We start from the raw sequence: 22,349 nt of genomic DNA, 5'->3' as shown, positions 1-22,349 counted from the left end.
TAACCTTTTCCAGGAGCACTCCTGCTGTTCATGCCTTAGATCTCTACTCTGCTGTTCCCCTGCCCTGACAGCTCTGCTCTGTGAGGTGCCCCAAATGCTGGCAGAAGGAGTGCAAGTCAGGCAGTCACCAGAAGCCAAAAGTTCAATGAGTTCATCTTTGGGTCCACTGACGGCCGAACTATTGTTATAGAAGTAGATTGGTGAGGAGCTTGGAGCTAAATCAGCTGATGAAGGGTTTGAGAAGGGAACCTCTTTCTTTTCTCCCCAGCTACTTCCCATGTTGCCCACTGGCCTCATTGTGGCATCCTTTCTTCTGCCCTCGTGGCCATAACTGAGCTCCCATTCAGATAGAAGCCCATCTGAAGTTGGTGGAATATTGCTCTGGGCCTTCTCAAGGTGTGATGACAAATGTGCTTTGTAATGGGGCAAAGTCAAATATCCATGTGCTTCATCCATTCCTCCATCCCTCACTGGAGAAGTTTAAGCAGAACTTAAACCCGGTCTGTGGGGAAATGTACTTAAACAGCTTCATCTCCACAGAGGAAGAGTTGTGTAGCTACACCACCCCCTGCGGCTCAGCCAGCCGTGAAGGAGTGTTAAAACCATCTGATTTCAGACTCCCAGATGTATCTTCTGTGGATAAGGCTTGACACCCAAGAGATCTGGCAACCAGTAGCTTCATGCAAGCAGCTCCTGCTCTCCATGGCACTCAATAGCCATGAAATCAGGGGCCCCTGATTATTTGCTCTCTGTCTGTCTTGTTGGCACTTGGAAATTATTTCACTTTCTCCCATTAATTCTTTCCCAGAATGTTGCATTGTTTCAGCTGAGAATTATTCTTGGCAGGAGGAAAGCAGGAGCAGGTGAGTGACTGGCAGAGGATGTGCTGGACAGGCTCAGGCCCGTTTAGGATGGCTTGAGGTACCAGGGATGTGCACCTCAGCCCGTGCCAGAAGTTAACATTCCCAGTGACAGGGAGCAGGATGCACCCGTGTCCTGTGTGCTGTTGGTCTCCATCCAGCGCATACCATGCTCCCCCCGAAATGTCACAACAAAATTTGGGCTGTTTGGGGGTTTCTGTGCACTGGTGATCTGCAGGGCTGTAGGACCTCTGTAGCCTCAGCATCAACCTAAGGTTACTCAGAAAGGGCAGCTGGTGGACTGAGTATGGCTGGATCTGTCCAGATGTGAGCTGTGGTGCTGCGGTGGAAAGCGGTATCCCTGTGCCAGAGTAGGTTTGTAACAGGAAAATCCAGCCTGAGGGCAAAGCAGGAACACGAGCTAATTTGGGAACACAATGGTTATGCTAATCAAAACACCTTCCAGAGGAGAAGGGAAGGAAATTACCTAATCCTTCGCTATGTAGCTGGTGTCCCTGTGCCCAGGCTGAAGGACCAGGGCTATGGACAGCTTGGAAGAAAGGGCATTTCCATCCGGGCACGGAAAAAATCCCTGGGACCTCTTCCCTCCAGACCCTCTCCATCCACATGGGATGCAGGAGAGAGTCCTCTTGCCATCCCCAAAGTGGCTTTAGGTCCAGAAAAATTCCTGCTGCATTTGGCTGGACACAAAGTTACATGACTCAGGAGCTTAGCAAGAAACTTCATCAGAATTTGGAAAATCAGCTGAGAAGGGTTGAAGCAGTTCGGGGACGTGCAGCCTGTCTTGCTCCACTGCCAGCAGACTGGAACAGGGCAATCACTGGCTCTGTTAAGGGAACTCTTCCCACTTCCCATGGATGATCTTAGCAGGGTCCATGCTCATTGCCTGACTCAATATCTGGAAACTCTAATCCAACTGAAAACAGCCCAGGAAGGCTCTCCTAAGAAGCCAGGAACAACCACAGCTCCAAGCTTTGAGAAATCCCATGGCATGGCCGCAGATGGAGAATGTAAGGTATTCTGGGGATGCTACAGAGCATGAGTAGAGGACAACAGTGCGCTTTCAGCATTAAATAAAAACCCACTAAGTGCCTCTGGCTTAGAAGAAACACACCTCAGCTGAGGACAGCCTTCCCTGGTTGAGGCTCTGCCATGTTCCCAAGGCTCCTCTGCCTATTGCCCCCGCACCTCCAGTGTGAAACCCATGTGATGCCTTTCATCTCCCGGCTGAAGCCAGGAGCCAGGAGGGAGAAAGTGTGAGCCGTGTCCAAAGTCAGAGGTTTGGATGCACCTGGAACGACTGCAAAATACTGGCACAAGAGTCATGAAGGGAAAGCAAAGAGCTGAATGGGTTTTTCTTCTGATCCATGAAAAAAACCACTCTATAAGTGGCATCTTTTTGGAGGAGAAGAACCCCTTCATAGAATACGGAATTTTCTTCTCCCTTCATCACTCCAAATTTTATGTGGCTTTCTATGGGAAAAAAAAGAATTAACTTACGATTTTTTCCCTTTGTCCTGTTTGAATGTTTCTCCAGCCCACAGACAACAAAGGGACACCCATGGAGGGTGGCACTGGTCTGTGAGACAGCATTGGAGAGGAGATGGGAAGTCATCCCTTTCTGTCTGGGGGGGACAGAAACCTTCACTCTCTGAGCTCAACACCACCTGGGCTAACACTGCTTCCACCCCACTGCTCATTCCTCTGCTCCTGTGCACCAGCAAAAAGCAGCCAAGCCCTCCACCTCCATTTTATTAAACCTCTTTCTTTCCATGTCACTTCAAGCCCTCTCCCCTCCACATGAATCTTAGAGTGAATTTCTCTTGCTGGGTACAGGTGTCCAACACACACCCACTGTTGCAAAGAGGACTTTGCAAAGGGCCAACAGCCCCTCTCTGTCTCTGCAGAAAAAAAAAATTACTTTAGATGGCCTGGGATCTGCCACATCAGCATTGAAATGTATCAGGAGTTCTCTAAAACAAACACACCTAGGGATGGTTATTTACCCACAGAAGCAATAGAAAAAGAAGAGAAAAGAAGAAAAGAAACAAAAGGAGATTTTTTTTTTTAATTGTAATTTTTAAGCAGTTTCTCTTCCAAAAAATGTAGCTGGAAACCTCAGGCTTGGGGTTAAATGTGCGTGTGAGGTGGCACTGAATAATGCCAAGGTAAATCCTAGCTCTGAATTAGTCTCCTTAGAGCAGAGCCATGTACCTGCACATTGCTATCCAAGAACATGCTGTGCTCTCTGGCTGCACACAACACTTTGTACTCAAAGTCCTGTCTCTGAGCAGAAGAGGGATTTTTATATTAGCAAATTAAAAAAAAAAAAAAGGACCTCTCCAAGTACATATACAATTACACCCAGGTGCCAGGCTGACATTCTGGCCAGGTGAGGGGCTTGAACATGTTGCTGAACGTGGGTCAAAGCAAGCCCCAAAACTTGCTGCAGCAGCACAATATGAAGGCTCATGTTGGAGTGTCAAGACATCGTGTTTGGGACTTGGGGAAGGTCTCTGGGTGTGCAGGGGGAAGCTGGAAGTTGTGGGTGGAATTCAAAGTCCAGTTTCAGGTTTGCCAGAGGTATCTCTGTTGCCCCCCCACCGTGGCACAGCAGTCGAACTGACACTCCAGGGTGGTTGCTCGTGCCATCCCTGTGCTCAGCTCATTTGCTCCTCAGGCTTTAAGTTCCCTGGATACTCCTGCACCACCTCACACACCCGTGACTCCAGCCTGGCCTGACACCTTGCAGCTATCACCTTGTTTTCCAGGTGTGCTGAAACAGAACCTGCCCTGGAGGGGAAGGCACATCCCCAGCCACTCACACTGGGGCTCTGCTCTCCCAGCACGGCCCTGAGCACTGGAAAACCTTCAGCTCACATTAAAAGAGGACTTTTGGCCAGCAGTCGCCTTGGCAAGGGGCAGTGTTATTTGGTATTTGACAAGGGCCTTAAAAGTAAAACTGGAGCAAAGGAGGCTGAATGGGAAAGCTGGGAATCAGGTCACCATGACTCTGGTCAGTTGGAAGTGCTCTGACACAGCAGAGCTGTCCCGTGGACAATGGCCTTTGGCATGCTCATTCCTCCCGGGAGCTGAGCGCGGATCCCTCCCAGCCGCCAGAAGTGCTTCCCATTTCCACTGCTGGGGCAGTGACTCTTGTAAATCTCTTCATATGGCGTAATTAACCTCTGGGAATGGCTTATAAAGAACAATGTGTTGTAAAATCCAAACATTTAGATGTGCCATAAGTGCCAAGGTTATCTTTAAAACCCCCCACACTGAATCCTTTCAAATAACACATTTTGGGGTCTCTCTGCCATAGCAGCACATGATTAAAATTTAACAGAGGGCGGGGAGTTACACTTCTCAGACTTTTTCTCAGCTGTCCTGGTTAGAAACACACATATATGTATTTATACTGCAAGCTGTACTTTGTGTACTCAAGAGAAATACAATGTAAAGTTTGTGTGCATTGCTGCCTCCACTCCTGTTTGTGTTTTAAGGACCTGTCTTGACTCTTGGATGAGATGCATTCTCCTAAAAGTGTCACATTTCCACCAATACCTAAAAAAGCAAGAACAGGCACTTGTCAACCTCCCTTAGTTGAAGTGGAAAAGCGAGTCACAGACTTGTTTGCAAGTCTGTAGGTGTGACTGAGGGCACTCTTGTGATTGTCAAAGCCTTGCTCAACCATCAGCACCTGTGCTCCTGGGTAGAAGGTTGGTGTTTCCAGTCATGGTTCTCCATTGTCTGATGGGGTTCCAAGGAGGAGGATCCACCAGAAACACAGTGGCTCAGACCAGTCCCTCCACCAGCCTCTGCTCTCCAAACTCCCCCCTCACTTTGGGTTCCTCTATTTTTAAATGCCAGGCCACGTTGTTCTGTTCTTCAGAAGGTGCTAAACACCTACAGCCAGGGCTTTCGCTAGAAAATTTTCCTCATTTAATAGCAGCCAGCCAGAACATTTGATTTAGCCACGCTTATTTATTCCTTGGGTGTATTGGTGAGGCTGCATTGGTTAATTCAGCCAGCTGAATGTTCTGCCCTCCTCATGTGACCAAAAAAACAGGGAATAATCTCCGAGCAAACATCTCTTCCAGGGAGCCCATGTCTTTGCAAAAGGCTGTCTGAGGCTCAAAAAGGAAGGAAAAATATTGATAATGCTGCCTGATGCTCCTGAACCTTCTCTAACTGCACCAAATAATTTGCAAGGGGCAAGTTCATAGTGGATCTGGTGAAGTTTTAAGATTTATGTGGGGCCAGCTGGAGAAGGGGACACCCAGGGAGGTGCACAGCCAATTTTGAGAGAGCGACGCCGCTCCTGTACCAGCGGCTGCCGGGAACAAAAAGTTTTTGCAATCAGCCAGCGGGAGTTAAAGAAGAAAGCAGCCTGGCAGTAAATATACTTAGCAAACTCAAACAGTGAAAGAGTTCCAGGAAACTGAGATAACCCTGCAGGCACAAAGATCCTGATCCAAAGCCCACGGAAGTTGGTGGAAAAGAAAATCCTGTTAGCTTTTAGGTGAAGCCCAGGGAAAGTCAAATAAGAGGTCCGGTCCCAATGAGTCTGTAATTCTTCCCAACTAAACAGCCACCCAAATCTCACACACCTTCCCTGGCAGCTCCTCCCTTGCAGCTTGGCCCCCACAATGGGAATTTGTACTCATGTATGTACCTACACATACATTTTTTACTCGCAAACTGCTCCCCTGGCAGCTCTCTGGTGTCTGTGACTTTGTCACAATACTGATTATTTTGTGCTTCTCCTTGAGCTTCCTGTAGTTATAAGGGTATTTAAAGATTTCCAATGGCAGGAAAAAAGCCCTGAGCAACCCCAAAAGCAGAACATTTCCATGTAACCTCAGTGCTCGAAACCAGGGTATGGGATCCATGGGTCACACAGTGAAGAGGACACATGACAGGAGCAGCCAGACAGTTGCCAGATTGAAGAAGGCATACTTTGCACCAGGGTGAAAAACCCTGGCTTAAGTAGGATCCTTGTTTTGGCTGCTCAGAAGCCAGTGGACCTGGCTGAGCACTTTACTTTTAAAATAAGATGTGGGGTTTTTACTTCACTTCTTTTAACTGCAATTGCCTGGAATAAAAATTAGCAGTTACACAGTGCCTGCTCCAGAGACCACTGACATCAACAGCAAATTGTTCCTGCCTTCAGTGGGCTTTGAATCAGATCCTAAAAATGCAGCCCAGCCCATCCACATCTGCAATACCACAGTCAGAAATGAGTTCAAGCATCCTAGCAATCCAGGGAGGCAGGGGGAAAAAACCCCAAGGTGACATCTAGGAAAAGAAATGTGCCACAAGCCAGCAGCTGCCTTGGATCTGAAGGGGGATCAGGAGCATGGGAGGGGATTGCTTGGCACTGCCGAGTTAGAAGGACAATTGCTCCCTTAATACCAACATTATCCAGCTCCAGCCTGGCCACTCAGTTTCTCCATGCTGACAAGTTTTACTGTGCCTGGGCTGTCAGGGCAAAGCTAAGCAGTGGTTTTCCAACAGAAAGACCCTTGTCAAAGAAGAGAGTGTCTTCCTGAGAACGATATGTTTGCATGAGAAAATACAGACATTTGCTTTTTAAGCGTCCCCTTCCTCCTCTGGATTTACAGCATTAAAGTGAATTGGAGAAAGGATAAGACTGCTGGGTTTTTAAATGACAATCTTTATCAAAGAGCAGCTTTCATGACACTGGAAAGGAAATCAAGTTGAGACTTTGGAAAACTTTTCCTGGAAACAACTCCTTTTTTTTAGTATGGTTTCTTAACATCATTAAAATTAAAGCAAGAGCTGCATCTGCTCAGTATTCCCCCTCTTGTAACATTTTAACCCACTGAGCTCTTTCAAACAGATTCTATAAAGAGTGATAGAGTTTTCTGGGGAAAGGACTCTGAAGAAGAGCTCCTACAAAGCCTTCCCTCCCTACCAGAGAGGCAGCTGGGTTGTGAGGGCACAAGCATGGCACAACTTGGCTACCACAAGACCCATGGCCAGTGTGTGATCAAGGAAAAAAATCTATCCCTCTTCAGGGTAGAGGTGCCTCAAGTTTTCCATGACTACGATCAACTCCCTGGAGATCAGGTCCCCAGTGAATGAGGCAGGCAGTGGTTTGCAGCCCATGTGCTTCCCCCCCATCATGCTTTCAGCTCATAGCAGAGCCAGTCTCACCCTGCTTGCTCATATTTGCCCATCATGGAAAGAAAGCATCCCTTGGCTGGCAGCAGGGAAAGCCCCAGCAGAGGCTCTGCCCTGGCTGGGGGTAGCCACTGCTGGCTGCTGACATGAAGAGGATGTGAGTTACAGCTCTTTTGAGGAGCAAGTCCTTCTGCAAACTCACTTGCCTCTTTCTCACAGTTTTTCCCCCACCATAGTTCACTCCTCACGAAATCAGAGGCAGCAGATCAGATCTTACTTGCTCTGGCCAGGTCTGCCGTGTTTCAATATTCCCTGGTCAAAGACAGCTCTCCATCGACACATGTGGGTGTCAGTAAGGCTGCTGTTTGTTTCCCACCTCAGCAGTGCCTCTGAAGGCCAAGACCAAAGGGCCCCATCCCTGAAAGAGATTACTACCATTCCTTGCCAGAAGAGCTGAGCATGGCATCTCCTCCAGCTTTCCAGGCTCATCATTTCTATTTTAACCACTCTCAGAGGCAGCTCGCATTTACAGGTGTTCAGCTTTGATGCTGCCTTGGTGGAGCCCTGGGCTCACTCCTGCTTTTTGAACACATTTCTGCCTGAACACAAGGGTTTCCAGCTCCTTGCAGCATCTCAGGGAGCCACACCAGTAGGTGCTGAAAATCCTTGTGCCAGACTACCTGTAGCTACATGTCTGCCTCTCTGTAAGCTGATGTGCTTCTGCTCATCCACCAGAACACTGAGGAAGGCCTGGTCTGCTCTGTTTTCTTACAGATATTTCCTCTTTCCCATAGGATTTTGAAGTGTCAGGAGGTTTTTTCTCTACACAAAATAATGCTTTTTCCCCCATCCTTGGGCAGCTCAACACCTAAGAGGAATTCCTTTCCAGAAGCCTTGTGGGTTAAATCATGTGTTCTGATTATCTGTTCTGATTATCATTAATAATACTGGATTATTATTGTCCTTAATACGTCCCGTTCCCTGGGGCTCTGCTGAACTCACATGCTCACAATTTCCTACTGGAAAAATCACAACAGGGGTGTAAAAAAGTCTGAGGGAAACATCCTTTCCTCCTCACCAACTAGCCAAGAGGAGCTGGCAATAAAAGACCAGGTATGGCTGCTCCCTGGTGCTCCATTTTATTTGTGTTTCCAGCAGGTGGAAAGAGACTTTTGGCGGGCACAGAAGTATTTTGAAAGGCTGAGCTTACTGTCCATCCAGCAGGTACTGCTGAGGGCTTAAAAAAACATATCAGTGGCCACCCAGAGTACACAAAAGAGAGGGACTGACTGAGGTCAAGCTGCAGCATGGAGCTTAAGAAGGGGAGTCGGAGAAAAAGAAGAAGCTGGATTTTCAAATACAGAGAATTTGTTGTCTGTGGACTTCACATTGCCGTGTTAAATTATGTTATTTAAGCCATTGCCTGAAACCAATCGCATCCAAAGGTCCTGTTGCAGGTTCTCCTCATTCATGTCCAGCCTGAGCCCAGCTGTTCATGCAGATACACCAGAAAACACTGCAGAGCCCTGCTGCCCCTTTCTCTGACAAGTTCCTATATTAAAAATAAATCCTGGAGAAAAGATGCACCTTCTGGGGTTGGGAAGGATATTTGTATGAAAGCAGCACCTCAACAGCAGAGCATAAAACCAGCTGAACTCCTGTCAGCACTGCCAAAAGCCTTGACCATCAGAGATGTGTAGCACTGTTGCTAGTAATTCCCAGCTGGCACATAAAGCAAAAGCCTTCACATAATCATACAGCCAGCCCAAATCCTGGCCTCTGTCCATATCACTGACAGCTCAGTGATAGCAATTTGCCTTTCTGGAAAGAGGAAACAGGAGCTGACACAAGAACCACATCACTGCTGGTAGCTGCAGCCATCAGCAACTGCCAAGTGCATTCCCTTTCTCTGCCTCAAAGGAACATGCACACCCAGAGTGGCCAAGAAAACCAGGACCAAGTTCAGATAAGCCTGTGAGCAAGCAGGTTACCAAATCAGCAAGGCCAGCCTGCAGAAGAGCTGTGGCACCCTGCCCAGGAACAAGAGCACATCAGGCTGGGGAAGGGAGTCCTGAGCTAGGAAGAAGAGAGGTCTAGGATAAGGGGAAGCTTCCTCAGAAACACAGGAAAATTATTATCAGGAAATAGTGTAGTCAGCAACGCTGTGAGAAGCACAGATGTGGTGCTGCCCAAATAGACATAAGCAGCTGGGAGCATTGCCATAATTAATAAGAATTGCAGGTTACACTTGATAAACTCAAAAAGAAACAGATGCACTGCACTGAGAATCGGCCCTCGAGAGAAGCCACTGCTGAGAAAAGCCTGTTCTGTACATCAATAAAACCTGTGCAGAGTAGGGCCACATCCCTGAGGTATGAAAGCCTCAAACTCCCCTTCTAAAAGCACAGAAATCTGTCTGAAGGGCAGCCACCTTTCAGGAAAAGGAACCTTTACTGTAATAGCTCCATTGCACTCACCCCAATTTCTCCCTCAGGGGCAAACAAGATGTCACATAAAGCATCAAGACATTTGTGCTTTTCTTGCACTGGAGTGGCAAAGATGCCTTTGGCCACCACAGTGCTTCAGTAAGGAGAGTCCAGGCTCTGCTTGCTTGGAGAAAGAGGGTGTCCCCAGCAGGGTTAAAGCACTGCTCCCCACTGGTGTTCAGAGTGACAGTCGTTTCTGCCAGCTGGCAACAGGGATGGCCAAGCCTGGATCACACTGAGGTTTCCCTGGCACTGCCTTTCCTCAAAAGAAGAACCTGAAAGGAAAAGAGTGCTGGTAAAAGCCTTGCCCCCAGGAGAGGGGTGAGCAAGGAACTCTTCCATCCTGCCCTGCTCTTTGCCCGTACTGGAAGTCCAAGTGGCTGCCAGCGAACCTGCAGCCAAAATCATGCCCATGATGGGAAATTATGAAGGTCACAGAAGCAAACAAATATTTGATGAGTTGATACAATGCAGCCTTGACCAGTGCACGGCCAGCATCAGGGAGGACCCCCCTGTGCCATGGCTGAGTGTGAATGCCCTCCAGCAAACCACCCACACTGTGTTTGAGCTGCCTGCTGTGTCCACACCACTTGCTTTGTTAATGTTTAGACTTCCCCCCAGAAGGCCTGTCTGGGCTCACTGAGCAGGAGTCAGCAACAGGAATTAGCAGGTCACAAAGTGTCCATAAATACTGCTATTATCTCTCTTCTCTGTAGGTGGAGGAGCCACGTTCCTCCTGCACTTCTCTAGGTGACCTTTCCCTTCTCAGCTCACCTTCTCCTGGGATCATTTGACCCATGCTTCACCCACTCTGGCCAACAGAAACCCACCTGGCCACCTTCTTTCCAACCCTCCTTCCAAGCCTGACCAGCCACAGCCCAGCTCCTGAAGCTGTCTGAAAGGCATTGAGGGGAAAAACACATCAGCCCTGCTTTGATGAACCTGCGATGCTGGTGCACGTGTGACTTTGCCCTCGGGATGCATGAGACTGCTCACAGATGCTTGAGGGTCCAGAGCAGTCTCAGGCTGTACTTGGACTACTTTTGCTGAAAAACATGGATTTTGTCCCTGTAAAGTCGTGGAGGTTTGTACAAGATGCCAGGAAACATGATTTTGACATGCTCAGCAACCTACTCAATATCTCACTCTCTCCTTGTACCCAGCTCTCTGTCTCTCTCCATGTTTGCTTTGCCTCTTCCCTCCCTTGTCTCCTTCCAATCTCTTTGGGATTTCTTTCAGCCTGACTCCAAGGACAACCAGCAGCAGCTGGACAACCAGCATTGGATCCTGATGCAGGAATATCATTGCTTTGGGTGTAGGCCTTTTGCTCCCTCAGGACCTGCAAAATGGGGGAAATATTCTACCCCTCTAAATTTTGCTGTGGGAGGCCTACAAATTGCATGTCACAACGTTCTCACATGAGGGAAACCTCCTTCATGATGTGAAGAAGAAGGAGAAAGCATTTTCCTGAAAGAAGAGCCTTGGTGGGATGGAATTTGTGTCTTGTTTCCTGACTCTGAAAACTTGGGTGAAGCCAAGTGTGGACGTGCTTCAAGCGACTGCTTGCTCTGCTGGGAGTTTTGTGCAAAGCTAGGAGAGGGAAGTTTTAGGGTTGCTTTTCCCCCTGTTCCTTGTAGTGTCATATAGAAAAATAAGCCTGACCATCCCACAGGCCCTCCAGTCAAATTTACTGCCCCATCACTGTATGGCAGGAGAAAATGAGACCCATCAGCTTCTTCCAGCTCCACACCCAGCACAGCTCATCCGACCGCAGCACGAACTCAGGGTTCTGCTGCAGCTATCCCGAGGAAAGTCCAGTTTAAAAGGAATTAAGAGGATATTACAGCATTTTTAGAGGATTAGTTTAACTGATATCTGTATCTCAGACAGCAATAAGCCCCAGTGCCCTGGTGAGCTGTAATACCCCTTGCTGCAGGATCTGGCCACTTATTCTCACCAAATCCCCCCAACCCTCCTCAGCACGGAGGTGCAAGAGCAACAAAATGCCCCTTGGACCATTTTTTTCCCTGGCCCTGCCTCATCTTCCCAGCAAACCAGGTTTGCAACAGATTGTGTCTGAATTGTCCAGCTATGTGGCTTTTTCTTCTTTAATGCCTGGCTGCCCAAGCACAGCCGTGGGGCTCAGTAAAGCAGGCTTGACTTTCAGCCTTTGAGGTGGTTTCAGACCCAAACCACCTAAAATCCTGGTGCTAAAAATACACCTTGCAACTTTCAAGAAATAAAAAAAGTGGCTGGTAGTCGTGTTAATTCACCTGTTGCCTGGCTTTAGCATCCCCACATCTGCAAGGAGCTATTTCCCGCTCTGAAGAGGCGTGTTCTCTTGTATCTTTTTTCACTTTTGGTATTAGCTTGTAATCTGTGATGGAGGGGCCATTTAAAAAAGCATCCTGCTCTTCTGCAGCAGTTTCAGGTGACCCAGCTTCTCCAAGCCACACAGCTGCATGGGTCTCTGGCCAGAGGCCCATGTATAATAACTATTTTTCTTGAAATCTTCTCAAAAATGCCGATGGGCAGCCCAGAACCAGGATTTCCAGGCCGACAAATGGGCATGATCCCAACTTGCCAGCCTTGAGTGCCCTGGGGCTGGAGCCTCCCACCTGAGTTTGGGGCAAACCTTTCACTTGTGGACCCTGTCCAGTCCAAAACCATCAGGACTAACTAACCTTAGGCAGAAGGAATTCCTGGGCTTCCCCCTAGGTAACAACCTGCCTGTTCTGTGTGGTCCAACCAAAGCTTGATGCACCCAGCTGCAGGGCACAAGGAGGATGTGAAACCTGGCTCTAGGGCTCTGTGAGCAGGAGTATCCCACCCTGCAGATCACCAGAACTTCCCACACCCACCTGGGCACCAGCTGAGCACCAGCAGACGTCAGCATGGCTGCTGTAAGCATTGCTGTTGTCACGCAAGTATTGTCACAGCACTTGGCAGCCCCATCTGCAGGGTCACTGACATACCTAGAAGACAAATTATTCAGTCTCAGCTGTTTCTACACATTTAGGCCAAGTTCATCTTGTATCACTGCAGGATCTGTACCGTGGGGATTCCCTGCAGTTACTGAGGTAACACCACAGGTGTGATGGAGCACTAAAATTGGAGTCGTGCATCAAAGGCAGTGGCCTGGCTGCAAACTGTGTTTTAACATTCCTGCATTTTTGCTCCTTGTCTGGGAGTTCTTCTGTAGCTTAGTGGAATTTGAGCAAAATTGGACAACAGCTGCAGAAGGGACATTTCCCAGCCCTAGTCTGGGAATAAACCCCACCAACAGGTGGGAATCGCCCTGACATGGTGCAGCATAACCCTTGGGGAAGGAGAGGAGTGCACCAGCAGAAATGTAGGGTAATTCTCCTCCTGGAAACCCTCTGGCTCTGTGCAAGGTAGGTCTCAGCCTTTGCCTCTGTAGCCCCACTCTGGTGGTAGGCTTAGGTCTTAGGTGGTCTTAAGAGGCAGCTTAGCTGTAGGAGTTGTCTCCATGTTTTATCACCCCAGCAAGGCACGGTCTGGAAAAACAGCAGCAGATGTCTGACTGCTGAGGCTGAGGAAGAGATTAACGTGCTCAGGGCCAGGGGAAGGCAGCAAGGGGGACTCTGGCCATGGGTTTCCCAGCAACACGCCTTGCATGAACATGTGCACCCTGTCACCCAGGCAGAGGCAGCAAGAGAGAGCTGAGAACATCCCCTACTCTCGTTACCCACTGATGTAAACATGTGAGAAAAGGGTGAGAAACCATTTAGCTCAAGCAAAATGAAAATTGATATTTTGAGAGACAAATTGTAAAAGCAATTGCTCATACAGTTGTCCCTGCAACCAAGAGAGGAGGCAGCTGCAGAGGGTCTGGCGGGTTGTTTAACGTGAAACCAAGTGGAGGAAGTGTGAATCAAAACCTCGCAGAGCTGAGATTTTGCATATTGACACGGAATTGCAATACACAAGGTGTGCCTTCCTAAGCATTCCCCCATCTTTCCTGGGACCTCTGGCACCAGCCTGCAAGAGTTGCAGTCTTCAGCAGCCAACTATGTTTTTGGTGACTCTAAGGGACACCCATCAACTCAGGGCTGAGTCAGATCCCTGGCACACCCTTAGGGCACCTACCTCCCCCTCTGGAGCTATCAGAATTAAGTATCCTGGGGTCTTGCTTCCCTGTCCTCGCTCTTACCCTCTCCCAGTCCCTGTCCTTTCAAGGGACCCCACCAGCAGAGCTGCTCCCCACCTCCTGCTTGGCTTTGCCTCCACGCCAGGACCACGTCACCACCCACAAAGAAGGGCCTGTGCAGGAGCTGGGGCTCGTGCTGTGCTGAGAGGAGTCATAAAGCTCCTTTTAAGATGTCCAGCACAAAGCTGAGCCTGTTCAGCCGCAGGTTGGGGGCTGCTGCCTCCCCTCCCTGCCTCTGCCAGGCACTGAGTCATCGCCCTGCCATGGTGCTGCCAGCCCAGGGCTGCAGAGAGGGCCAGGGCTGGTGGCCGAGAGCAGCAGTCCTGCCCCACTCACTGGTGCAACAGCCAAAACCTGTGCCTCAAAATACTGCTTCTTTCCAGAGATGCAAGTAGGAAATATCATGGAAAAGACCCAGGGAAAGGGGCAGCCACAGTGAAGGGGGGTCAGCCATGAGGAAGAGGTAATGTGAAATCTTCCTTGGGTTTGTATTTCCCACCACAAATCGGTCTCGATGCTCTTTTTGACACAAGGAATGAAGCAAAGGTTTCTACCTGTGTCCTTCTACAAGACAAGAGAGGGAAAGTTGGAGATATTTTCCAGCTTGCAAGACCCATGGCTCTTGTGGTGTGGGCTTCTTCCTCAAAGACCAGAGCCAGGGTTGCAAAAAATCTCTGCTATTTTCTAGAGCAGCACAAATACAAGAGACACACAATCTTGTGCTTGCAGAGCAAAAAAATATTAAAGGGTGGATCTCAACATTCTATCAAGTTTTTAAAGCACTTTCATGACTGATTTTTATGACACTGAGCTGTCAGGAAAGCTCACAGGTCAGGGATTTTACTGGCACCTGAGGAACTGAGGTGCTGGTTCTTTAGCTCACTCAGAAAGTAAAGTCTGGTTCCCTAAGTGTGGATGGAGACCTCCGTAGAGATGTGATGCCTATCATGAGCAGGCAGGAAGCAGAGCCAGAGATACACACTGTGATTTCAATCTGCTGTCTGTTAAGTCATAGAAATGTAAAAATAGATGGAAGGCAGGATAAAGCTGGGAAAAGGGTCCTGCTTGGGGCCAGGAATATGAGGTGGGTTGGAGAAATGCACTCCTGACTCCTTTACCCTCCCATGCCTGCAATTCAGGTACACACTCCCTTAAACACCAACAGAAACAACAGGAAACAGCAGCAGCCAATTTAAATTGAGGGAAATAAGAGACTTGGAGAGAGAAAAATAAACCCCTTGAGGACCTCACCTGTGCCCAGCTGTGCAAGTTCAGCAGCTGGGAGCCTTGGGCACTCGCTGGTGCAAAGGCTGAGTCACACTCCCAAGAAAGCCCCAACTGCCTGGTTTCACTGAGTAATTGCCTTTTCAGATCACAAAATTGAAAGCAGGAGGTAAGGGGGGAGACAAGCCAAGCAGCTTAGAAGTGTGCAAGTTGAGGGAAAGTAACTTCAGCAGAGCAAAAAGCGAGACTCAGTGCCAGGCAGGAGATTCATCCTCTCCATTTATGTTTTATCTGCCTGATTCTGCTTTTCCTCTCTCTATGAAAGTTATTTAAGACAGGAGAACTTCTGCCAGCATCACCCTGACGTCCTTCTGAAAATATAAAGGCAAGGCAAGGACCAATTTATAAACTGGCATCGGTGCTGCATGAGCTGACAAAGGCTTCCCACACTCTGCCCTGTGCTGCACCCAAATCCACACCACTTCTGAGCCCATAGATATCATGGGTGTTCTCTGACAAGGAAGTGGAGGTTTGTCTGATGCCATGATCCTGCCTGGACTCAAGCACAGGTCCTGTTCTTCTTACAGGGATCACAGATTTTAGTGTTGACCTCCCTGGTCAGAAGAGGCCGATCAGCCTTCATACACACACACACCCTCACACACTCTTTTTTTGTATTCTCAACTGAATTAACTGATTTTTAACTGATTTTGCAGGGATATGGGCTGGAATAGGACTCACCACCAAAGCTATTTTAAACCAGGCTTCCCTTTGCTTTCCAATGGTCAGCAATTCCCTCTTCCCAGGAGGATGCTCTGCCCACACAGCCCACAATGCACTGGAGCACTGAGGCACAGTGGGGAGGGAGGACTGCAGAGCTGCTGGACCATCCAGGACTCCCAGCAGCTCTTGGCTCGGCCGCCCTTTCCCAGCCCCCAGCTCCACTCTCTGCTCAGAGTCCAGGGGATGCTGGCTCTGGCTGGGAATCTCGAGCTGCAGCAATGCCAGCAAGTCTACCTGAAGATCCCTTAGCCCCTCCATCACAGCCAGCCAGGAATGGTCTCCCCTGAAACACATCTGGCAAATCCTAGGTGGATTTGCCATTCAATGAGCTCCTTCAACAGCACTGCAAAGTGTTGCAAACAGTCAAGAGCAGAACAACCAGCTGAGTCACTCCTTGCCACCCTCAATTTGCCGGAGGTCCAAATTAACCTCACTACAGTCCTTCCCCCTCTGCAGCTTCTGGAAATCACTACATGCTGCTCCCTGAGCCCTGGCATCCACCTCTCCCAGGCCTCCTCTCAAAGGGCATTTCCTTTCAAGGAAAAGCCCAGGCAAACCATATCCTCTCCCTCCCTTTAAACACACTCCTGTTTAACTTCATAACCTTGTTGGGGCTGGCTGTGCTCCACAGAAAATCCATGTGGGTATTCCCATCTCTGGGCAATGCTTCATCCAACAGGGGATGTGTGAGATTTTGTGGGGTGGTCTGTGCTACTTAGAGCCAGACACTTGGTAGGGAAGAGAGAGAGGAACAGAGGGTGGTTTCTCAGCTGGTTCCAGCTTGCTGCAGGTGGTCACTTGGCCACCAAGTTTAAATTAAAAGCTACTTGATTTTGGTGGCAATTCTTTCCTTTCCCCATTCATAAGAAGTAAAGCCAACCCTGCTGCTCATGGCAGTAAATTTTAACACCTTTCCTTAGAAAAGAGCTTGAATATGTATTCCATTCCAGGCACACAATAAAGACAGAAATCAGATGGGAGCCTGCTCAGGGGACCTCCAGGCACTGATGTGCAGAAAGTCCTCACCTGGCTGAGCCCCTTGTGAGGCCCTGACCCGCAGCCTTGATCCAGCACCTGCATGGAGAAACTGCAAAATTTCTGTCCAGGCACTGCAAGAGAAGGAGCTGCCCAAGCTTGGCATTTGCAGAAGGCACTGAGGTGAAGAGCTTAATCCTTACCCTATAAAGGCAACTATCAGCTCAAGAGTGACACTGCTCCACCCCCCTGCCTCCCCGGTCTCTCTTCAGGATACTTTCCTAAAGCTCTTTCCCAGATATAAATGTCCAAGCAAAGAAGCCCTGACTTCAGGGATGAAGAAACTTGGTCTTCTGCATCCCACTCACCCAGAAAGTCGCAGAAAGTCCCAAAAATTCTGCCCAAGGGAGATAAGAAGCTGCCACCCAAAGTGACTGAAACATTCTTCCAGATCCCCTCCTCAACCTCCCCATATCAATTGTTTTTATTCTTCCCGCTTTTTATCCCCCAACCTTCACTTTTCACATAGTCTCAACCATGCTCACTAGGGATGCACTGGCTAACCACCCTCATGGGAGTGGGAAACTCCACCTCAAACAGGACTGGGATCTGAAAAGAAGCCACGAGCCCCCCACAGGGGTGTGGATGGTGATGGGGCAAGTGTTCAGTGTCTTTTCAGTAGCAAAGCCTGATGTGTAGTAAACCTCACTCTACTCCTTTCCAGCTGGTATGTGCTGCCTGACGAGGTTCCTTGGCCTACAGAGACCTTCCTGCTCATCCCCTAGGACAAGGAAATCCTTCTTGAAACCCTGCTTTTGGGCAATGAGCAGGGTGGGGTGGACCACTATCAGCTCTGGTCCAGTTGGGGGACAGTGATCCACCCACCACTTAACTGTGCCCCATGCTGCTCTCATCTCTTGCTGGCTGGAGATGGGAAGGAGGGACCACCGTGTCTGTGTGCCAGAGATCCTTTCCTTCCCCATCACACTGACATTGGCAGTCATCTTCAGCCGCCCTTCCTCCTACTTACCTTAATTTTCCTTTCACTTTTAAAGATTTTTCTCACCCCCCTGCCCCTCCTTCAGGCCCCAGACTGCCTCTGTGCCTCATTGCTGGGTGCCAGAGGTGGCTTTTCTCTGCGTGGAGGTGATTTTGCAAACCAGCCCTCTCAAGAGGCTGACAGCCACCAGCAAAGAGTGCAGTAAGTGCCTGCAGTCCTGGCCCAGAGAGGACAGCACAGCCTGTTTGGCTGCAGAAGGATGACAGAATATATTGAAAGAGCTCGTTAAACTACTTTGGTCATGCTCCAAAGCATGTTGGAAGTCAGGAGAGAGAGTCCCCCATTGACATGGACAGGGTTTGGATCAGGGTTAATTCCATTAACCTGGGTGCTTGGTAGCTGCTGAGCCCATCTGAGTCCTGGGGTTATTACTGTGCATGTAAGCTGTCCCTAATAAAATAAAGAAGACAAACTGGCCACCTGTGTTTAATAAACCATGGTGACTTGTGAATCATCAGTGTTTGTTAAGATCCATCTTGTACACAGACTCATCTTTCTCTCGCTAGCACTCAGCTCATCCTTCCCTATGGAAACCACAGCCAGCTTTCCTGCAGAAGGTGAATTCCTTCCAGAGGTGCATTTAATCTGCTACAAGCTAGCCCTCTAAATCCAGGCTTTTACATCCAGTTACTCCAGAGAATATGAGGAATGCCTCTGCTGGTTTTTCACTGAACCTATTTAGCCTTTTTTGGACAGAAGGAAGCATCTGAGAGGGAGGGCGCATTTTTCCCTCTTTAAATCACAGAAGGAACACCACAGCTCATTCCTCATGTCCAGACTGCTTAACTCTTCCCATATCCTAGCAGTCCTCTGATAGCACTGGAGCCCCTGGCTATCCCTTTGCCTCCTGGTCTGGAAGCCTGGCACACATCTGAGGGACCCTGGGACAAAAAGGTGTGGGGTTTTCCATCCTTTCAGGTCTGTAGCCAACACATCCCCATCCTGATCCTGGCATGCAAACTCAGCCTGACAGGCAACCCCACAGCTCCTTGCACAGCAGGGCCCCAGGCAAGAGAGATTCTTCTCTCTCTGAAACAAGGAAAGAGTGTTTTTCCCTTCCCACTCGTTTATCCGCTGCCACAACAGCTGCTCTCCACGGGCTTACTGCAGAGCCCTCAGGCTTAGCTCGGTTTTCAAGAGCACTAAATTTGCATCCACGCCACATGACCCAGGCCTTAAGCCTGCCCACATGGCTGGCAACGAGCTCCTGAGTGTAAGTTTGGCTGCAGGGACCGACTTTGTGATGACCATAGCATTACTAAGAGATTCCCTCACCCTTTTCTCCTCCTCACACTCCCATGGGATCGTGTGCTGTGCCAAATTTCTGGGCTGGAGAGCACAGGGAAGGACAGAGCACCAGTTGTGGGGCTCTGATTTAATGTATACACAGAAGGTGTCCTATATAATTTTTTTCCTAGTGTTCGAGTAGATGTTAAATTACCCATACAAGCAAAATTAAGGTTGGAAACAAAGCAGACACATCTCTCTGCCAGGGCCTGGAGAGTGACAGAAGCTGGCCACATTCTATAATAATAGATCCTGGGGGGTTCACCATCATTAAGTTAAAGCATTCCCCAAGATGACTTCAGGTAAGCTGGCTCTGAGATGTACTTTTTTAACCAAGATGGTGATGGAGATGCTTGTTTGCTAAAAGTCCTGCTCTTAAAAAATAGAAAATCCCACATGACAAAGCACTGACAACATGAAAATCTGACAAATGTGCCTGCTTGAAAGGCTGCAAAGTGAAATTATGTAGCAACAATTTTACAGTGAAAGAAACAATTGATTTCAGATGCTGCGAGCTCTGGGGACTTAAAGAATTCTCACATCTCAGCTGTGCCACATCAGCAGCTGCACCTGCACTCCCAGCAGTGGGGAAGACCCAGGGATGGAGCAGCACTGCCTGCTGTGAGACACGATCACAACCAGTCTCCCATCCCAGCAGGCTGTGCCAAGACACAGGGAGAGCATCCAAGTGCCAGGGCTGAATGTCCACCATCAGGAACACAGCATCTGTGCACCAGAGCACTCAACAGCATACATTTCATCTCAGTTTTGCCTGAGCAGAACATCTAATTTCTACCCAATTAGACATGGTTGATGGAGTTTATGTTGTCTCTGTGCAGGAAAACAGGCAGCCCATGGTCCAGCATGAAGTCAGTGGGACATGGAGACAGGCAGCTCCTGATGTGGCACAGGGCCTTCCAGTGAGACAGAAATATTTAACAAATCTGAACCAGAAAAGTGAGTTTGCATCGGTCATTAGAGCCTTGTGTCACAGGGCTGGGATATTTTCTGATGTGGTTCCCAGGAGCCTTGAAACCACAGCCTGCAGCCCAGGGAAGGAGCATGGCAAAGGACAGGAGGTGGCACAGGATTCACCATGTGGCAAAACAGCACTGCTGCCCTCCCTTCATTCTGGAGGGCAGAGCTTTGGAATGTGGTTATGGGAGGACCACACAGATGAACAAACAAATTTCAGCTGCTCCAGTGTGCTTCCAGAAGAGCCTAAGACACTTAAAACAGTAAAAAAACAGCAGGAAAAAAATACCTGGAAGGTTGGAGACACCCAAGATGGCAGAACAGCAGCTGTGCAAAACATTTCTAAGCTGATCAGACTTCTGCAGTTGTGATGGTTTCTGCAGGAAGCCAAAAGCACAAGAATAGTCTCTTTCCCTTAACAACTTCATCAGCCCAAGGCCAGGACCCCTCCTCTGAAGGGACACTGAAGTGGGGTGTGCTGAGGGAAGGGGCTTTCCCAGCACTTTCCCTTTCAGGAGTAAAACAGGTGCCCCATAAACCAGTGATGCAAGTACCCAACAGATTTGTACCTCCCCAGTCGCCACCATTTTTCACAGACAGGCACCAAGCAGCCAAGGAGAACAAGAGGAGGAAAGGTTTCCTCCAGCATACTCTGGAATCTCCTCTGGAAGAGGAAAGCCTGCTGGAGAACAGCAGCAGCACTGCCAGCTCTTCCCAGGGGTTTCCACACTTCCTTAGGTTCTAAATAAAGAAAGGCTGGAGACCAACCTCTGGCAGAGGCAGAGATGTGGCTTAGCTGCGCCGTGTTCCAGCAGGCAGGGATTGCCCTGAGCCCTCCACTGCGCTGCTGTGGCCCTAATTACCCACTCCTTAAATCACCTGAAGGCTGCAGCCCTCCTTGCAAGCAGGTTTTACTGCCCTGGTGTGGGGTGGTTATGACCCTGTGGCTGTCACACCTGTGCCACTCGCCTGAGCCGCCTGCTGGGTGCCACCACCTCCAGCTGTGACTGGGAAAGCACTGCTGGGCTTCACTGGGCTACAAACCAAGCCACACGGGCAACCAGGCTGGAGATGGGCTGGCCTTGCCTCATTTAGCAGGACATGCAGACCTGACCTTTCTCCCACAAGCCAGGCTGTCTCTGCTCACACTCAGGCAAACGAGAAGAGCCAGTTCCTCACCCGGGTCATTCCAAGGTGAACCCACAAGGAAGGTGACAAATGGGGAGAACCAAAAGAAAAAAAATGCTAAAAAGTCTTCCTCTCAGTGCCCTGAGACAGGTGAAAAATATGGGCAGAGCGTGGCTGGACTTGCCAAGACAGGGCCATCAGCTGCTCTGCACTGAGCAAAAGAAGTGAGAACCCATTTCTGAAAGAGAAGTATCCCTCCTTTCAACCCAGAAAAGCCATTAATAAAACTGCTACTACACTCAAAAGAATGAGCACTTCCTGAGGAAGTGGGAATACACTGTGTGAAAACATGCAAGGGGAGGAGGCAGAGACGCACCAGTAAAATCACCAGCTGCCTCCTTGTCTCTTTGTAGGCCAACCCCTTCTGCTGCTGCCTTCCCCCTCACTAGGTCAAAATAGAGACTTTCTGACTCTGTGACAGTGTTACACCCCCCTAACCAGGGCAATCATCTCCCCAACAAGACAATCAGAAAATGGAACAATGTCAGACTCCATCTGGTGCATCATTCACACTCATTTTGGCCAATTCTGGGTGTAGTTAAGAGTTTGGGTCTTCCTTGCCCCGAGCTGTCATTACCTTCAAAAGCTGACATGTAAATAGAGACAGCTGCATATCTCTCAAAACCCTTCTCTACCAGGTTTGTAGATTTTCAGGCAAAATATGCCTGTACCCAAAACCCTACAGCAGTTCTTAGGAAGTCCACCTGATGTCTCTGACCATGGCCATAATCTCTCAAGTGGTGTGACACCTAAACCATCCGTTTCACCAGGTTATTTTTAGCCTGGATCACTTCCCTGTTCTGTTTTACTCCTGGCCTCACAAACTGGTGTTGTGGCAAGAAGATGGAGTTAAGGTTGCATTGCTGCAAAGAGAAACATTTGGCAAATGTTTCCCAAAAAGCTTCTTTTGTTTGAGCAGGGAGAGGGTGAGTATTCCTGAACAGCACCAGGAAAAAGGCTGGAAAGGAAATCTTGTCAAGCAGACCCCAGCAGAGGTGAGCAGTGCATTAACACCCAGGGATGCTTCCCTTTGCTTCACCATGGGAGCAGCCATCCTGCTTGGGATGCCCAACATGCTCCAGGCTGCTGCAAGGGTGGCATTAGCAGTCCACACAGCAACCCACAAACCAAAGGCTGCAGTGGAGATGTGCCCTAAAGGTGCATGTTACACC

The 22,349-nt window shown here is 49.1% G+C and overlaps 1 long non-coding RNA gene across 2 annotated transcripts; it reads right to left on the bottom strand.

Annotated features, from left to right (window-relative positions):
* Positions 1 to 1,944: 1,944 nt before the first annotated feature.
* Positions 1,945 to 20,863, bottom strand: LOC138107777 (uncharacterized). Of its 2 annotated transcripts, XR_011149697.1 has the most exons (5): positions 20,758 to 20,863; positions 20,279 to 20,366; positions 12,376 to 12,489; positions 9,506 to 9,789; positions 1,945 to 4,445 (listed from the first exon to the last, which is right to left on the bottom strand). It is a non-coding gene; the product is annotated as an uncharacterized lncRNA (long non-coding RNA). The 2 variants fall into 2 exon arrangements; XR_011149696.1 differs by lacking the exon at positions 1,945 to 4,445 and having other exon boundaries at positions 4,468 to 9,789.
* Between the last annotated feature and the right edge of the window lie 1,486 nt (positions 20,864 to 22,349).

The sequence above is a fragment of the Aphelocoma coerulescens genome, chromosome 3 (assembly GCF_041296385.1).
Source record: "Aphelocoma coerulescens isolate FSJ_1873_10779 chromosome 3, UR_Acoe_1.0, whole genome shotgun sequence".
NCBI classification, from domain to species: domain Eukaryota; kingdom Metazoa; phylum Chordata; class Aves; order Passeriformes; family Corvidae; genus Aphelocoma; species Aphelocoma coerulescens.
The sequence above is the reverse complement of the archived record's forward strand: the minus strand, read 5'-3'. Positions and strand labels throughout refer to the sequence as shown.